General features: G+C 45.3%; 1 long non-coding RNA gene across 2 annotated transcripts in view; it reads right to left on the bottom strand.

Annotated features, from left to right (window-relative positions):
- The window catches only part of LOC108497297, a 45,155-nt gene that overhangs the window by 4,395 nt on the left and 24,202 nt on the right, over positions 1–16,558 (bottom strand). The window contains exons 3-4 of one of the 2 annotated variants that reach the window (XR_001874746.1): positions 15,846–15,971; positions 10,948–10,976 (exon numbers count right to left, since the gene is read on the bottom strand). This is a non-coding gene — a long non-coding RNA (uncharacterized LOC108497297). Of the gene's footprint in view, positions 1–10,947; positions 10,977–15,845; positions 15,972–16,558 lie in introns of those variants that run through there. The other variant, XR_001874745.1, reaches the window with a different exon arrangement.

Genomic DNA, 16,558 nt, shown 5'->3' on the forward strand with positions numbered 1-16,558 from the left:
CTTCAGAGCATGGTGCAAAAGTGTCTGCTGGTGGGAGCAGATTGGTGGGAAGAATCAGACTTTTCAAACTAAGGAAACTGGTGAGAAAGGTCTCTCAGATTTCCCACAGTTGAGGCAATAGGGCTGAGTTGTAGCTGTATTAATATGAACAGCACAGGAGATGCCGGGGTTTGTGGACCCAGCCCCATTTTGGGAAGGGAGGGCAAGGACACAGAGCTAATGAGTCTGCTGAAGTGTGGGGGGATTCTTTGTAGAGGCTTTTGTGTGCCTCAACACCATGCAATCCATCTGTGAGAGGTGGGAGCTCAGAGACAGCTGAGGTGACCCTCTGCAGAGCAGCTCTGTCTGGGGATGTCTCCTAACATGCATAATTTGTCCTCAGCTTTGTGACAGTAGAAACTGAGTACAGCTCAGGATGCCACCAATCCATTCAAACAATTGCCACAGCAAATCCTGGCTCTTAACTGCTATGGGAGCATCAGAGAATATCTAAAACTCATGTCCCATAGGTACCTACCTCTTACCCTTACATTAAACATATACAAAACCCTCCCACGGACTGTGCCAGCCACTTGTATGCTTCAGAGGACACAAGTTCCTGAGTTCTCCTATCCACACTGAATAATTTTGCTAGCCATTTCTCATCCTCCTAAGGCTGAGCAATCCGCTTGCATAGAACATGCTCGCACACACTTAGCTATTTGTCCCAGCCCTTGGCAGAGCCCGGGATACTTGCTAGAAGGCGTTCAGGAATTTTGCTGCCCAAAATGTGTTTGAATTATGTGAGTCGCTCCTGGGTCAGTGGGGGCTGGGTGTGGAACAGCAGCTCTGTGAGTCACCAGGGGCCTGTGAGACCAGAAGGAAATGTTGGCACAGCCTTATTTAGCTGCAGACCGTTGCGGTGCTCTGTACACAGATTCGGGATGTCTGTTCTGGTGGTGTATATGAGAAAGCTTGGGAGTTTGGACAGCTGACCTAGAACATAAACATGAGTTCAGGGACTCCTATAAAATGAGAAACTATGCTGTTAAGCAAGAAAATGTGCAACGTGTTAGTAAACACAGCTCACCCTAGAGACTAGCTGTTGTCATTGCTTAGAAATGTTATGAAATCATATATTCCCCTCCCAGCCTTGGGCTAAACAGTGGAAATCAAGGGGTTTTTAGTTTCCCTTCATACAAAGGTACAATGCTTGTCTCAACCAGAGCTTTCATTCCCTAGGAGATGCTAAGCACCCTTGGCCCCACCACAGAGACTGGCAAGCGCAGTTGCTGAGCACCTGAAAATATGGCTGTTGCATTAGGCGGTAAGTATGGAGAGAGTGTCTGACCTTAGACATTCATATTTGAACATACTGGCTTTTAATTGTTGCAGTCAAGCTGCCCCCGTGGGTCAGGATTTATGCCAGACCTTTTATGTGTAAGAAGAGTAATAGCTGTAAACAAAGCCAATCTAAAGGAAAAGGTCACTGCTTTCAACCTGAGAGAAAGCTTTTGGACTGGAAATGTTAGTGATAGGAAACAAAGTGGATAAGAAGCTGTGATTGCAAAGCAAATGAGTTGTCCCAGGAGAATGGAAACTGGGAGAGCTGGGTGGCCAAGCTCAGATGATATACGCACTACTCTGGGCCAGTGCAGTGCTGCAGAGACCATTGAATTCTGTTGGATAGCAAGGCAAAGGAGGTGAGAGATGCCTTTCTGGCAGAACAACCGACTGGAAGAGATGAGCAAAGCAAGCCATGAGCAAAAAGAAAGGGTGAAAACACAGGGCTTGGAAAGGAGACAGGCAGGTTCCAGCTGAATGGCACGTATTTGGAGAGGTCTGCCTGGCTCTGAAAGGGTGAGGAAAAGGATAAATTCACAGTGGAAGTGTGGCATCTTCTCAAATCTCATCTGTACAACCAATACTCACAAGTTCATTAACACTAGCAGACTCCCATCTGTAGAAACGGAGTGTGTTCACTGGATCTGAACTTTTGACTGTTTAAATCTCTATGTCCATGACTTCCCACAGTAAGTTGAGCTGATCACTGAACCCAGATCTCCAGTATCTCCAGTATCTTTTACAAGCTTGCCTTTATCTTCATTTAGCAAGTATAAGGTCATCTGCTCCAGACAAAACATCTGGCTTGGCAGTTTTGGCTCCCCTGGGTACCCATCCCACTTCGGGGGGAGAAGCTCAACAGACAGGTGACACAGGCAGGTCTGGATAGAGCCATGCTTTGTAACTCTGTGCCAATGCAAATCTGTACATCATGTACACAACATCTCTCCAGAAGCTCTGGGGCAGGGCTTTTAGAAGCCTCTCCCACCATCCCACTCTCCAGGAAATGCAAACCTGGGAATGGCATGGCTCTGAGTTTGTGTGGAGCCTGGAAATGACAAATTAACATCAGCTGTGAATTTACATACTTTTCACAGCCATTTATGGCCTTGTTTGAGCTTAAATAAAAGCCATGGTCCCTGGAAAATTTGGGACTGTCTGTCAGTGAGGCATTCCAGAGAAAACATCACGTGTTCATTTCATGAAGTGAAATAAGATCTTTGTTCTGCATGCTTTCCCCTCCCCCCTCCCCTTTTTCTGAATGAGGCAGTTTTGTCCAGGGATTACAAGCCAATGTTCCAATCCCTCACAGACGTTTTCCATTATCAGAGCTGCCTCTTGTCCTCCAAATCATTTTCCACAGGACTCCTGTAACTTGGGCTGGGAAACAAAGCCAGGAGCTCAGAAGAAAGTACACTATTCCAGGCTGCTGACAAGACTGAAAAATGCTGCAGGGTGTTGCCGGGACCACCCAGCCTGAAGCATCCTCAGCAGGGGAGCAGCTGAAAAAGATGCTAGTGGTGGGAGGAGGCTCAGTGTACTGTACAGCCATTTAAACAGCTTGGTAAATTAACTTTGATGAGGTATAATCACATTGTGTGGAACTGACTATAGAGACTGGTGGTAGACAACTGTGATTGATGATTAACTCCACAGCGTACAGCACAAAGGGCCTTTGTGTTGAACCCTTGAGACTTACTCATATTTTCTGAGACCCCTCTGTCTGAGGGTCAAATTGCCCCTGCTGTAGAAAACTACCAAACAGGGTTGGAAGAAGGGAGGGAAAATTCAAGGGAAGCTTTCTGTTTGGATTCTTCTTTCCCCTCCTTAAAGCATCATCCTTTGCTGGGGGGAACCACATGTGTGGAGCTGGACCACCTACTTACTGCAGAGACCCGAGCAGCTCCCTTTCTGCAAACAGAAACCAGCTACTGGAATGGCATTAGGCTCTGCTCTGCAGACTCCCTGTTCCATTGAGCTCAGCTGCAGAGGAGGTCCCCAAGCTAGGAGGGCACATTTGAAGAACCCACAAAGTCCCTTTCTGCATCCTCACATAATTTTGCCATTCTGGTCCTTGGGAGTCCTTTGCTAAAGCTTCTCTGAGCATTGTGATCTCATCTGCCTTGAGAAGGAAAATCTCCAACATCGTATTTCAAGTCTGCAAGAAAGTTAAGAAGCTACTCGAAGAGAACCATCCAGAAATTAGGTTCCCTACGTGTCCCTGTCCATCCAACTCAGCTCTAAGAACTGAAATAAAGCTACAGAAGACATGCAAAAAAGGGGTGCTCACAACCACATCTTACACAGCCGCAGGAAAGTTTGCAAGGACTCCTCTGCCAGCACCCTAATCAGAAAGGAGTGGGGATCTGCGGCTTCATGAGAAAGGGCTGCCCCAGGACAAGAGGGGTCTGAGCAGAACTATTCTATTCCCAAATGCTATATTCTGCATTTTAGCAGGATGTTCTGGGAAGCAAAAAACACAGGCAGGCCTGGTTTCCAGGATCAGAGTTCATGACCCCTACTTTCTGGACCAGACCTTATTTCAACTGGCTTGATGAATTCGACTTATTCTCACTTTTAAGCCTCAAGGTTTCAACAAAAGGGTTGGAAAAATTCCTTATCTCTTCCCCTCCAACACCCATTTTAAGCCTAGCAGCATATCGCATCGACTCCATATAAATGCTCCAAGCACCTTGTTAGATGGTGAAAGATGGAGAGAAACTGTTCTTTGGCAACTGTTTGCAGAGTTGAACTGACTATCAAAGTGAAGATGATGTGATCTGAGCACTTCTGCCAGGCTGGACATCCATGAGGATTTGGGCTGTCCTGCAGAATCCTGGAAATGCCAGTCTGGAAGGGATGTTGGTGGCTGTGTAGTTCAGCCTCCTACCTGAAGCAGGGCTATTGCCAACACGCCTTTGGTTGGCCATGCCTCTGTCTAACCAAATCTCGAAGATCTCTGCAGATGGAGACTCCACCACCTCCCTGGACACCTGTTTCAGTGCTGCACCACTGTCACAGCAAATCCTTTAGTGTTCATCTACCACCTCTAAACTTACTCTCACCCCTTCTTGTGTCCCCAGACATGAGGTTCCTCAACATCTGTATGAGTGTCCATATGTGGGAGATCAGTGATCTGAAATGGAGCTGTTGATTGCTCTGAGAAATCTCCTGGAGCGGGACAGATCTTGGCCATAGATGACTTGAGTCACTGATGAAGTCACTCTGGCACCATACTCTACTTGACAGCAGGAATTAGTTTGATATATGCTATGGCTCCAGGTTAGGAATTATGATCTTTATATAACTTTGTATTCAGGCATTAATAGTGTAAGGTTGCTACAAACCTAAAAGTAATGTGAAATGCTGACTGAAAAAGCATAACTACCTACATTAATTCTTGTCTGCAAATTCTTTCACTTGCATTTCCTTCAATAATAGTGTGTAAATAGGCATTCAGCTGCACAGAGACATCTGCTCCTACACTCCTTCTCTGATCAGGCAACAGTAGGAAAATGTGGCAAATTTAGCTAAGACTAATGGTGTACTACACCTAGCTGATTCTGTCTCCCCTTTGGGGATCATATCTTCTTCATTCTTTTCTTCTTTCATGTAATACTGCAACTGTAAGGTAAACAAAGTTAAAAACAACTTGGTTACATTGTTCGGTCACAGCAAAGATCAGACATTTCCCCCAAAGCAATGGTGTTTTTTTCTTGTCTGCTAAGAAATGCTGCAGCTCCCTCAGCTGAGGCGGTAGAGGGGCAGGGGGGGGTCACAGATGATTTTGTTTCTGGACAGAGATTCAGCTTGTGCAATTCTCAGAAACTCCAGACTACACGGATATCAAGACAGCAGAGGGCACACTGCAATCGCTACAGGTACATGTGGCTCGGGAGCAGCCCCTGGTTAGACCACACGATAAGCACACACAGATATCTCCTGATGTATCTGTTCAGGGAAGAAGAGCGTGCCACCCAGAGGAGACAGATGTGAGCCCAGAAAAAGGGGAGGGAAGAGAAAGGGAAGTGGGGAGCAGTGGTGTCCAAGCTGAGGTGCCAGCACACAGGCTGGCACAGGCCATTTATATGGAGCTCCTGAGGAGCAACTGATGTGAAGGGGTTGCTTGCGGTTTCACTGCAATGGAAGGGACAATATGAAATAACTTTCCGTGTCCTGATGGTTCAAAGCATTTTAACTTGGCAAGACTCTCATCTGTTCCATCTTCCAAAACAATAAAGTAAAAAAAAAAAAAAACAAACAACAAAACCCACTCAAAATCAATAGAAACAAAACAAACCCCCACACTGTGATATCAGATGGATCACCACCCAGAACAATAGTGGGGCTGGAGTAATTGCCAAGAAGGAGCCTCTGTAAATGAGCCATCGGGAGGAGGGGGTGCTGCCTCTCTGCTGACAGCAGGTCCCACTGAGCTTGATGGGCAGCAGAGGGGTGGATGCTCACTCTTGGTGACCATGTGACTCAGCCCTAGCTTCCCAGTCTGATTCCTTCATTCCTGCCTTGCTCCAGTCCTTCCTCTACCCAGAGCTGCTTTCTCCTCCCAGTTCTCTTTGCTCTCCAGTCATTGCCTCCCCTCCTTGGACTTGCTCCCTGCATGCTTTCGCTACTCGCCCCCCAAAGTACCTGTCTACCTTCAGCTTTGAGGCTCCTTCCTCTTCTCACCACCATTCCCCCAAACATCCATCTCCTGATCCAAGGCTCCCTTCCTCCAGCTCCTTGTCCAGTCACCTATCCTTCCCAGTCTCTCCTCAGGCTGTCCACAGTCCCTCCACCTCAGCTGCTTCTGGCTGTGTATCCTCACTCTCAGTCTGATCTCCCTCAGTACTCCAGATCCCACTGTTCCTGTCCTACACATCCCTGGTGACCCTTTGCTACCCACAGTCACAGTCTTCTCCCTGTTTCAGACACAGGAGGCTGTCCCAGTATAACCCTTTTTCTTCCCATCTGGTCCTCACCATCCTGCTCAGCGTTGCAGGTAAAGGTCTTTCCTTCCTCAAGCTGCTTAGGCAACTGGCAAAGGCATCAGGATAGCACAGAAATAACAGACTCCCTGCCTCCACCTGGGAATCAAATGGGCAAACTCATCCACCCTTCAAATAAACGCATGCTGCTGCCCTCACCCAAACCTATGAAGATCAAAGACGGTACTCACAGACCCGTACGGTGAGTGGGAAGCGCCAGGGCCATCGCAGTGGCCTTCAGCTCGTGTGATGACATGGAGATATGGACACTGTGTTACTCCTCAGACACAGCTCCATTTTACCTTCTCATGGTGGATTACCTTTCAAACAAAAGTACTGCTCTGTAGTGGAAATGCCTCATTCTAGTGCTTGTATATGGAAAGACACTAAAACAAAGCCCTCTTAAGATGGCCAGATTTGTGTCCTTGGGAAAAGCAATAGATGATCTGTGGAGAAATGTGCATCCTTGGGTCATTTCCTGATGGGAGATGGGAAAGAACATGAAACCTGGTGGCTGCAGTCCTGCATTCCTAATGATGGTACTTAACTTCAACTGACCTTCCTGATGGACAGATAAGGTTGCACCAAAGCTTTCCATCATTTCGCAGTCCTGTAAAGGGCAGAAAACACAAGCTAAATCCATTTGTTTCTGTTTCCACGCTGCTGGCAAGGCTGATCTCAGTAAAATAAAGGCAGAAGGAAGTGGGCTGGAGCTGGGAAGGCTGAGTACAGCAGGAGAAAGAAAAGAGCTGTGCCTAAAGAGTTTGGCCAAGGCTGGGACAAGGGAAAGGAAGAGAAAGAGGGCACAGACATTTTTTTGGAACATACTGGACTCCATCTGAAAAAATACCTGCTACTTCACCACCATAACAGCCTTTTGGAGCATTTTCTGCAAAAGAAAAAGCATTCCAACAAGCACATTCTTTTCTTTCCTTAGAAATCTGACCACTGGTAGAGCCAACAAGACAACCCCTGTCTTACAGTGCATTACAAAACCTTGTCCTAGCTGCCAAACATTCACCATTCGTTTGTACTGAAATTTTCCATTCTTGCTCTCCATTTCAGACATGTATTTCCTTTTAAGTTCTTACAGAAATAGCATTCTTGTGTTCTGAAAGGGGTCTTGGGAAAAGAATAGTTTTAACAGTGCAGATTTGTTTTTTCAACCATTCCAAAAAGAAGTAGAAATTCAGGAAGCTGAAGCAAGAACTTTACATGAGGGAGAGGACCCATTCCCTTCATTTTTTTCCTTTCAGATCCTCAGCTGACCTTACCAGACCCCTTAGGAAACTGTTTGAATTTATCAGCACAAACACCAGTCCTTCTGGACTACAGCAACTGGTTCCTGTGGCCAACTGTTAGAAATAACTAGTGGACCCTGGCTGAAAAGTGGATCCTGATTCCTTTGATTTTACAGAGGAGTTCACACTCCTAAAACTTGGCACCCTGGTACATTCCTTAAGCTAAAATGAAAAAGCTCTTCCCTTACCCTTTCATGACTTTCCTTTTTCTTGCAATACTTGCAGTGTTGTAGCAAGTCTATGAAATGTGGCAGGGTACATAAGTCAGGGAAAGACAACTTTTTTAATATGGTCTCATGAAAATCTGTTCAGATTTTGGGTTGAAGTACAAAATGTCACAAATTTCCATTTCCCATCTGTGACTGGCATAGCACAGCTTGTGGTTCTGGCCACTTGCCACAATTCCCTGACAGTTTTACTGCCATGTGTAAGTTCTGGCCCTGTGTCTCGCTCTACCACTTTACAGAGAGCTTTGGTCCAGCTGATCTATTGCCAGATGAGAAGAGGTGGCCAAATATGATACAGGTGACCTCTTTGATGACTGCTGTCTAGGCACATACATGTTTCTCCCTCACCAAATTAAGTGTTGGATTATTAGAATACTGGGCCATAGCATCCTTGTAGCCAACACAGAGTGGTATTGACTGGATAAGTGGACTACAAAGTGAGTAAAAAACAGGCTGGACAGGTGATCTCGAAGGGTAGAGGTCAACAGTCCAAAGTCTAATTGGAAGCCACTTATGAGTAACATTTCTCAAGGGGTCAATGCAAGGACAAATACCATTTAACATCCTCTTCTATGGGAGGAAAAGGAGGAAGAGAGCACCTTGAAGAATTCACAGATGATACAAACCCAGAGTAGTGCTGAGTGTGCTAGAGGGCAATGCTGCCATTCAGAAGGATCTAAATAAGCCGGAGAAGAGGGCTGGCAGAAGCCTCCCAAAGTCTGACAGAGAAAAGGGCAAAGTTTTGCACTTCTTCCCAGCATAGGCTGGCTGCTGACTGTCCAGAAAACACCTTTGCAAAAAAAGGCGTTAGGCTCCCAGAAAACTACTAGTTCAAGTCAGAAGCGCACTCAGCAGCCATTTATGCCAGGTGCATACTGGACTGCACAAGCAAGAGAGCAAATCAAGGGGAGGGATTATTTCCCTTTATTCAATGCTCACAAGGCTGCATCTGGAACATGAATGATATTGATATGCTGAGTGGGGTCCACCAAGAAAATCAGGAATCTGGAGTACTTAATGCATACAGAGAGGCTGAGGAACCTAGGTTTGTTCCTACTGGAGAAACAAAGGTTGTAGGGGACTTACTTAATGTCTTTGACTAAAGGGAGGGTTATGGGAGAGTCATACTCCTCACAGACGTCCAAGTTGAAAGGATGAGTGGCAATGGACGTAGATCACAGCAAAGGAAATTCCATGGTTTATGATCTGTAGTAAGTGCATATTCCCAGACTCATTCCCCTTGTATGACACCAATTCAGGGGATGTGGACCCTCTTTCCCACCAACTCTGTCCTCTAAAACCAATACTTGAGACATCTGAGCCCTCCTAGTTAAGTAACCCCACTGTCTGGGAGCTTAGCCTATAAATACCTTTTGGCTAAACCCTCCAAAGACAGTGCAGCAAGACTGAAAACAGAACAAGTTTCACAGAAGAATTTTGCGATTTCACTAAACAGCTTCCATTCCTCAATGCCCTAAAATGTTCAAATTACAGACCTTTGAAAATAATAGAAGCCCCATGAGATGCCGGTATTTTTGGTGAGCCTGGCACTTTTGGATGAGCCAGGACTGACTTGTATTTTGCAAATGCATATTGGATGTGATATTGGTTGGCCCACTTTTCAAATAAACTCTCTTTTCTCCTCCTTGCATGCTCTGGTTGGAGAGGGATGCACAGTCCTCCTGGGCATCTCCCTTCCCTTGCAAAACTGTTGCATTTCTGTTACGATGGACCAAGAATTAGGTGACAACTTGGGCCAATGCAACACAGAATTTGATGTTCAAAGGGAAGATAAAACCATTACCCCTTTATTTTGACACCTCTTGCTGACGACTAGCCATTCAGTGCTTGTTTGTTTCCTCTTGGAAGTGTGGGAAATTTGGAGGCTTCATGCTGGGCTTTCAGAGAAACAGATGTGTTGGCAAAGCTTTTCTTTTGTCTTTTACTTTTTGGTTCTATCTGGGTCACATTTTACATTTTTTGGTCTGAAACCACAAGTTTCTTCTTTGAGATAATACAATCATTTAGGTTGGAAAAGATACTTAAGGTCATTGAGTCCAACTGCAAACTTAGCCAAGTCCCACTAAACCATGTCCCTAAACTGCAGTAGTCAGTCTCTGACACTTTTGATATTATATCAAATGCCCAAAATCTTGCACTGCCTTAGCTGCTGTTGCCCTCAGCAAATAGTGATCAGCACTGAATTAAGTCAACATTTCAAGCCCTGGTTCTACCCCATGGCTCAGTTCATCTTCACACACACCTGTATGCAAACAAGAGGAAACAGGATCCCAGAACTGCTTGCTCAGTCTCTCTTAAAAGTTACCTCCCCATCTTTACATCCCATCTACAAATGGGAAAAAGCTCAGAGTATGACATACGTTGCCATTTGATTCAAATAAGGGGCAGCTGGAAAAAGTAGTGGACAGAAGAGGAAGAGCTTGCCATTGCATTTGAACTCTGCTGTGTCATTTCGTGAGCACAGCCCTTGTGGTGTAAATGGCCTCTCTGCTGGTGACGATGTTTCTAAGGTCAGCTCAGAAACTGTAGATGATAAATAACAGCACAACTCTGTGCAGGTCTCCACTGATAGCTGGCTCCCAGCTCCTCACAATCTGCCCCCACGCTCCTGACACATTAATCACACAGACAGCAGTTGACACCCCAAGAACTTCTCCGGGACCCTCTTACCCCACTTTCTCTGAAGAACTGCAGGCATCATTGTATACTGAGTGTATGTTGCCTTTGTGGGATTCGACAACACAGTGCCGTAAATTTGATAAGTAATGATGTAGCTAAACAAAAGCTACCTTGTGACAATAATTCATGATAAGTAGGTTGTGGTATCTCTCCTAATTGTCAGTTTCTGCCGATAACACAAACTGTGATTCATCTCTGGCAGTGCTGTTTATGTTTAAGCTGCAACGTCCAATATTTCCTTCTACCCATGCTTTTGCACCATGTCAAAACCTTATGTTTTCTTTTACTTTCTTTTTCTAAAGCATTATAGCAAAATGCCCTTTGTCCATCTTATTTTTTTTTTAATATATATATATCCATTTTGCTAGGAATCACAGTTTCTCCTTACCTTTCAGCCTTAGTCTTTTCTCTGCAGACAACGTTCTTCTCATTCCAAAAGTCTGCAATAGCCAAGGGAGCTTGTTATTTTTGTGCAGGTCGCTCTGCTCTCTTTGCTTCCTTTTAAAACCCAGCACATCCCACACTCTGCTTTCTCCTGCTATTCTGATAACTTAAATGTAGACACTATTAAGTGTTCAACTATCAATATGGATTCCTTCCTCAAACACTTTTTTTCCTATTCGGTATGAAATTTCAAGGAAGAAGACATGCCAGAAGAACTTGTCTTCCCCTGATTATATTTTCCCTTTCAATTTGAGTCTTTCTAGCTTGAGAGTCATATGTGAATTACTTGGTTGTACAGGAGCATGAGACTTGTGAAGAACATCTGCTAATGGACTGTGAATTGCTGGCAGTGTCAGCCTGTGGTCCAGTACGGTGAAAGAGTAAAATATGACACCCAAACAAGCGCTTTTCTAGGAATATAGTTTTGCAGCATTGGCTTCAGTTCATCCATATGCTACCAGAGGTCCTTTCTACTGCTTTAACTGTCTGATGTGGTATTTGTCTTGCTTTTGTTGATTTGGAGGTCTTGTTTAATGTTTTCTTGCCAATGCCCCTCTATATAATTTATATCCTTCCCCAGTTCATAAGCCATGCATTTATGCTGCTCATGGTATAAATCTTGAGAGGTATGTCAATATTCCTTGTGCATTTGCTGACTTTGAGAGGGAAGTTGCTCTTCATTAGCTGCTTTCTTTACTTTGAATCAAATCTGATATCTTCTCTTTCTGCAGCGTGGACAAAATAATTCAGTTCCTTTGCATGGATTTGCATTTTGCCGTGACTCAATTTTAGGCTGCACTCTCTGCTTCATGTAGGTAATGCTGCTGGTTTTGGGGGTTTTTGTCATGTTTTTCTCTGCATCTGTCATGCCTAAGAATATCATCAAGAGTGACTCTCGCCCTTCACCAGCTTTGTGTTATTTTGGGAATCTTTTGGGAGATATCTCCAGGATAGGCAGTATTTCAAGAGGCAGACACTTGAAATGCTGTCTTCTTAAAGTCATTACCATTCTGCTTTCTTGGTCCAGCCCGAACTGCTTGTGCCCACATGGAGCATTTAGTACATGTAGCACATTTGGTGTAGAGAGCAGATAGGTGATCACATCCTGGGTGTGCAAAGAGCGATGTTTTGTTGCCTTATTCATCTCAGTAGCCTATGCAGCTACAGATTATAATGATGTTTCTCTCTTTCCCTGAATTATAATGCAAAATCATTCCAGTGCTTTCTCCACTTGCTCAATTGTCTTTAGTTGTGGCACAGGTTTTGCTCCCCAGCCCTTTCTGAGTTTTGCTGGTGGTGGATGCCATGGTGTGCATTCGTAATTTCAGGCAGTAGCTGCTCTCTTGCAGGGAGGGGTTGTGTTGGAATCCCAAGGGAGCCTGGGATGTCATCTTCAGTGATTCCTGCTGATTCAATTTCCCTGCAGCAGAGGAGATATCATCCATCATTTTCCACCGCAGCACAGATCCATTGCTGGACAAGTGCCTCTGCCTGAGCCTGGCAGGCACAATGAAACTATAACTGGGAGCAGCAATGCCCAAAGTGACGAGGCAAGCCTGAGGTTCAGCCAGGAAATCAAGAGCCTGTGGCAGGGTCAGGGCTCCCATCAGCAGGGTACCAGTCTGGCACGAACATGGCCATGGCACAACTCAGGCGGGAGCCAAGCATGAGAGAGCCGTGACTGAAAAGCAGTTCCCAGGCTAAGGAGGGGATCTCCCATGAAAGCATCTCAGCAGAGCTATGCAGGGGATCCTCCACAACAGCTTCTTCCAGCTCTTTTTTCTTCACCAGTTCTGACCAGCCAGCTGGTCTGGAGCTGCCAGCCAAAATCCTAGAAGGGGGAGAATGTACTCAGGGCCCTGACAAACTATCCCTCTCATGTCTTCAAAACCCAGAAAAGCATTGCTCTACTGTGAGGTAGGCTTTAAGATTTTTTATCAGATTTCAGGGACTGAAGGCTTTTTGTCCCAGGACTGCTTTTGCTGGCATTTCTGTATCACAGCACCGGAGATATGTGACACATTGATTTATATCTGTCTGAAACACTGCACTTCCCTGCTGTGCCAAATGCAGGTGACTGTATCCTGCCAGTCTCACAATGGTGTTAATGGGACAGCTGTGCTTCTGCTTTACTCTGTCCCAGAATGGCTGCTGGCCTGTGCCCCCATGAGAAGATCCAATGTCATCAGTGTGTCTCCTAGGTCCTGTTATCAGAATTAGAGATGCATCACCAATTTTTTTTTCCTGCTCTGTGCAGTGTCAGGAAGAGTGCAATGTCACTGCTGCTGAATTGCTGTCCTTGGAGGTTCTCTGCAGTCACACATGTGGGTAGGGCCAGGTACTTTTCCATCTGCTCAAACGATAAGCTCTCACCTGGACTCTGGAGAGCCAGGTCTGCTTGTTGCTTTCCGCAGTGCAATGCAGCACACCAACATCCTGCTGATGTTCCTCTGCTGCTGGCTTCACTTTAACTGCTGGATGTAGCTCAGGCCCTCTGCTACCCCCTCTCTCTCTCAGCAGCACCTACAGCATTCTGCTGTCCTTGGCTCTCCATTTTACGAGGCACCACCACCCCACATTCTTCTTCTAGATGCCTGTGCTCTCTGAGTCCCCTCTGTTCAACTGCTAAATGGCTCTTCATCACTAATTTTCTTTGTGCCCCTCTCTGGTTTGACTCTGTTAAAACCTCTGTCAGCAAAGCAGAGTTTTCCTTATAGCCTCAAATCTCCACTCACCACTGGGCTCTTCCTGCACAGCTTTTTTTCTTTTTCCTCAATAGTTTCATGCAGAAGTGTGTTCATGCAGAAATGTTTTCTTTTGGTGAGCTTTGTCTCCTGTTCGTTTGCACTGAGTTCCTCACCAGTCCCCACGGCCCACAGTGTTCAGCTCCGGCCCACCCCTTTTGCTGCCTTTTCAGAAAATCCCCATGCCCCTGCTCTGCTCCCCTCTGCTCCTTACCTCATCTCCTGCAGTCCTCTCATGCAATGCTTGCATTTGCACCCACATCAAGGGGGAAGCCAATATCTTACCAGCTGCTACTCAGAGGACATTTAAGTGTGGGTTGCCAGCAACTGAAGCCATCCTGCTCCTTCACCTCTCCCCATCATTGCATGGCTGGGCAGTCACTCAGACCAGCACACACCCCACAGACATTTTCCTGGGTTAATTTCTAGCCAAATAAGTCAGCTGATCTGATTTACTCACCGCTTCTCATGTCAGGTCCTAGTTGGGGGATAAGAGGTGTCCAGAAGCCCCCAGGGGAGCAGAAGAGACGTGGGGCAGTCCCTTTTGTCAGCACTGCAGCATCAGGGTAGCTAAACAGGACCATGCATCATGCCCCAGGACAAATCAGTGACAAGGGGATGCTATTTGGCTTCTTTGAGCAGCCCAATGACTATTATAGATCTTCTGCCTTGCAGGAAGACTTTCAGACATCAGACATCTTTCTTTCTAACACTATCAGGGGACCAGCAAATGATGCCATATAAAGGTAATTATGCTCAAAAGCACAGTTAGAAGAAAAAATGTGCCCACTGGCTCTACAGGCATGAAGTCCAGTGTCAGAAACAGTAAACATGGGCCCTGAGCCATAATAAAAATAATAAATAACAGCACCAATGAGGTCTGCTTTTCTTTTGTTAGTGTGGGGAAACTCCTCTGGGACCCTGCCTTGGTAGGGGTATAAAATGTTTGTGAAGTGAGAGCAGAATGAAGAGTATGGCTCTTACTTCATGTGGGAAAGGCTGTTCAAGAACTCCCTGAAATCAGAGGAAAGTCGTTGTATTGCTTGGCACCTTCCCAAAGTGATTTCATTTTCTGTTCAGAATTAAGATGCATTAGTAGCCTGAGGGCAGCAGTTTCTTTGCCAAAAAATGCCTTTCTCTCTCCCCTCCCCCATCCCCCACCTCCCTGCTTGTTTTAAATATGAGGGCTTGCAGGTCAGGAGTGAACACTCAGTGAGTATTACTTGAATTATCAAATAAAAGTGCTGCAATATAATTTTTTTTCAAGCAAACATTGAGTTAATTAAGATGTGCACTGTGAACTTGGCAAATTTCACGTTATTAATGAGAAAGGTATGGGTCTGTCTATTGCAAAGGCAAACTAAAAATAATCAGACATATAGAACCAGAAGGGCAGCTGTTAAGAGTAAGGCATACTAGAATTTTTTCTGGCAAAGCTCTATCTCCAGGAGTGTCATTTAGCCTCAGCCCATTCTCTGGCCCTCACCAATATAGCAAAGCTGGCAAAAACCTTCATGTAAATTTGATCATGCTGGTCATAAAATCTTTTGGCCAGAAAGCTGTGCTCTCTTTGGGGAAACAGCATAACCTGTATGGGCCAAAGCATTCCTGCTGACCAAATTGTGCCCCAAGAAGGAGCAAGGCTGGAACAGCCAGGTGGAGATGGCCTTCAAAAGCTACAGGGAGAAAGGTTTCAGCTCTTGAAGGCCTGGTCCAGCAACAAGGCCTTCTGCCACCAGACTGTGGACTCCCATTCTTCCACTGAGTGGCTTTTTCCATAGCAGAGCCATGATAGCAGGAGGCACATCTGCTGTCACCTACATCTCTGTATCACTGTGGGTACCTGTGCAGGTCTCACTTTGGGTTTCCACCAGGAATTGAGGGCCCAGACAGCCAGTATGTGCAGTGGGACTGGTCAGACGTGAGGCAAAAAACTGGAGTGCCCAGCACCACCAATACTGACAGTGAGAAAAAGTGGCAGCAATTTCCATGTTGATAAAGTGAAAGCATTTGTACCTTAATGTGTTGTGCAAAGGACACTAAAAAGGGAAAGGGAGAATAAAACTTATCTTGAATACCACATTAATAAAAGTCTGTACACAGACTAAAGAGATGACTTACCCTTTCTTCTCCTTCCAAACTCCTCTCTATTGCTTTCCTCTTAGAATCTGAGATCAGTTGATTTATGTAGTGACATCCTAGGATAAAATTTGCCTTCTCTCCACTGTCATTCTCCAGTAGATTGATCTGAAAACACAAAGTCACGTTAGTCATCTGAAAATCTCAAGCAAGATGTTTTCTTTCTTACCTGTGTAAATTCGTGTCAATCTCATCTGCTTCAACACATTCATTTGAAAGCTGATGGAAGCCAAATAACTATCTGAAAAGTATGTAGGCAAGGAAGTTGGCCAGTTTGCAATACGTCCAAGCCAGTTCAAGAGCAAAGGCTTTCTTGTGAGATGACTTGGTCTGCTTGTTTAAATTACGCCCTTATCCCTAGCTTGGAAGAACTGGAGGAATATTTATAAAAGATGCTTGGAGAGGATCTGGTATGTGGAGGTGGGATGTTCTTGCAGTAGGTTGTGGCAGAGACACTGTAAATCTTTGATGAACTATTTTGTCTAGGTTTATGTTAAAGAAAAAATGTCTGCTGATCAGTAACTCTGGGAATGGTAGTTCCTTATGTCTAGCTAGGAAAACAGGCTTTCAAACAAATAAAAACCAAATACATTTCCCAATCCTCCATGCAGGTAAATCAGAAGGGTGAAAATCTCCTGGCAGTAAATGAAAACTGTTTGGAGTGGAGGCAGGATGCCCATTGGCACACCACATCC

This window comes from Lepidothrix coronata, unplaced genomic scaffold, assembly GCF_001604755.1.
Source record: "Lepidothrix coronata isolate B3197 unplaced genomic scaffold, Lepidothrix_coronata-1.0 Scaffold46, whole genome shotgun sequence".
Lineage (NCBI taxonomy): Eukaryota > Metazoa > Chordata > Aves > Passeriformes > Pipridae > Lepidothrix > Lepidothrix coronata.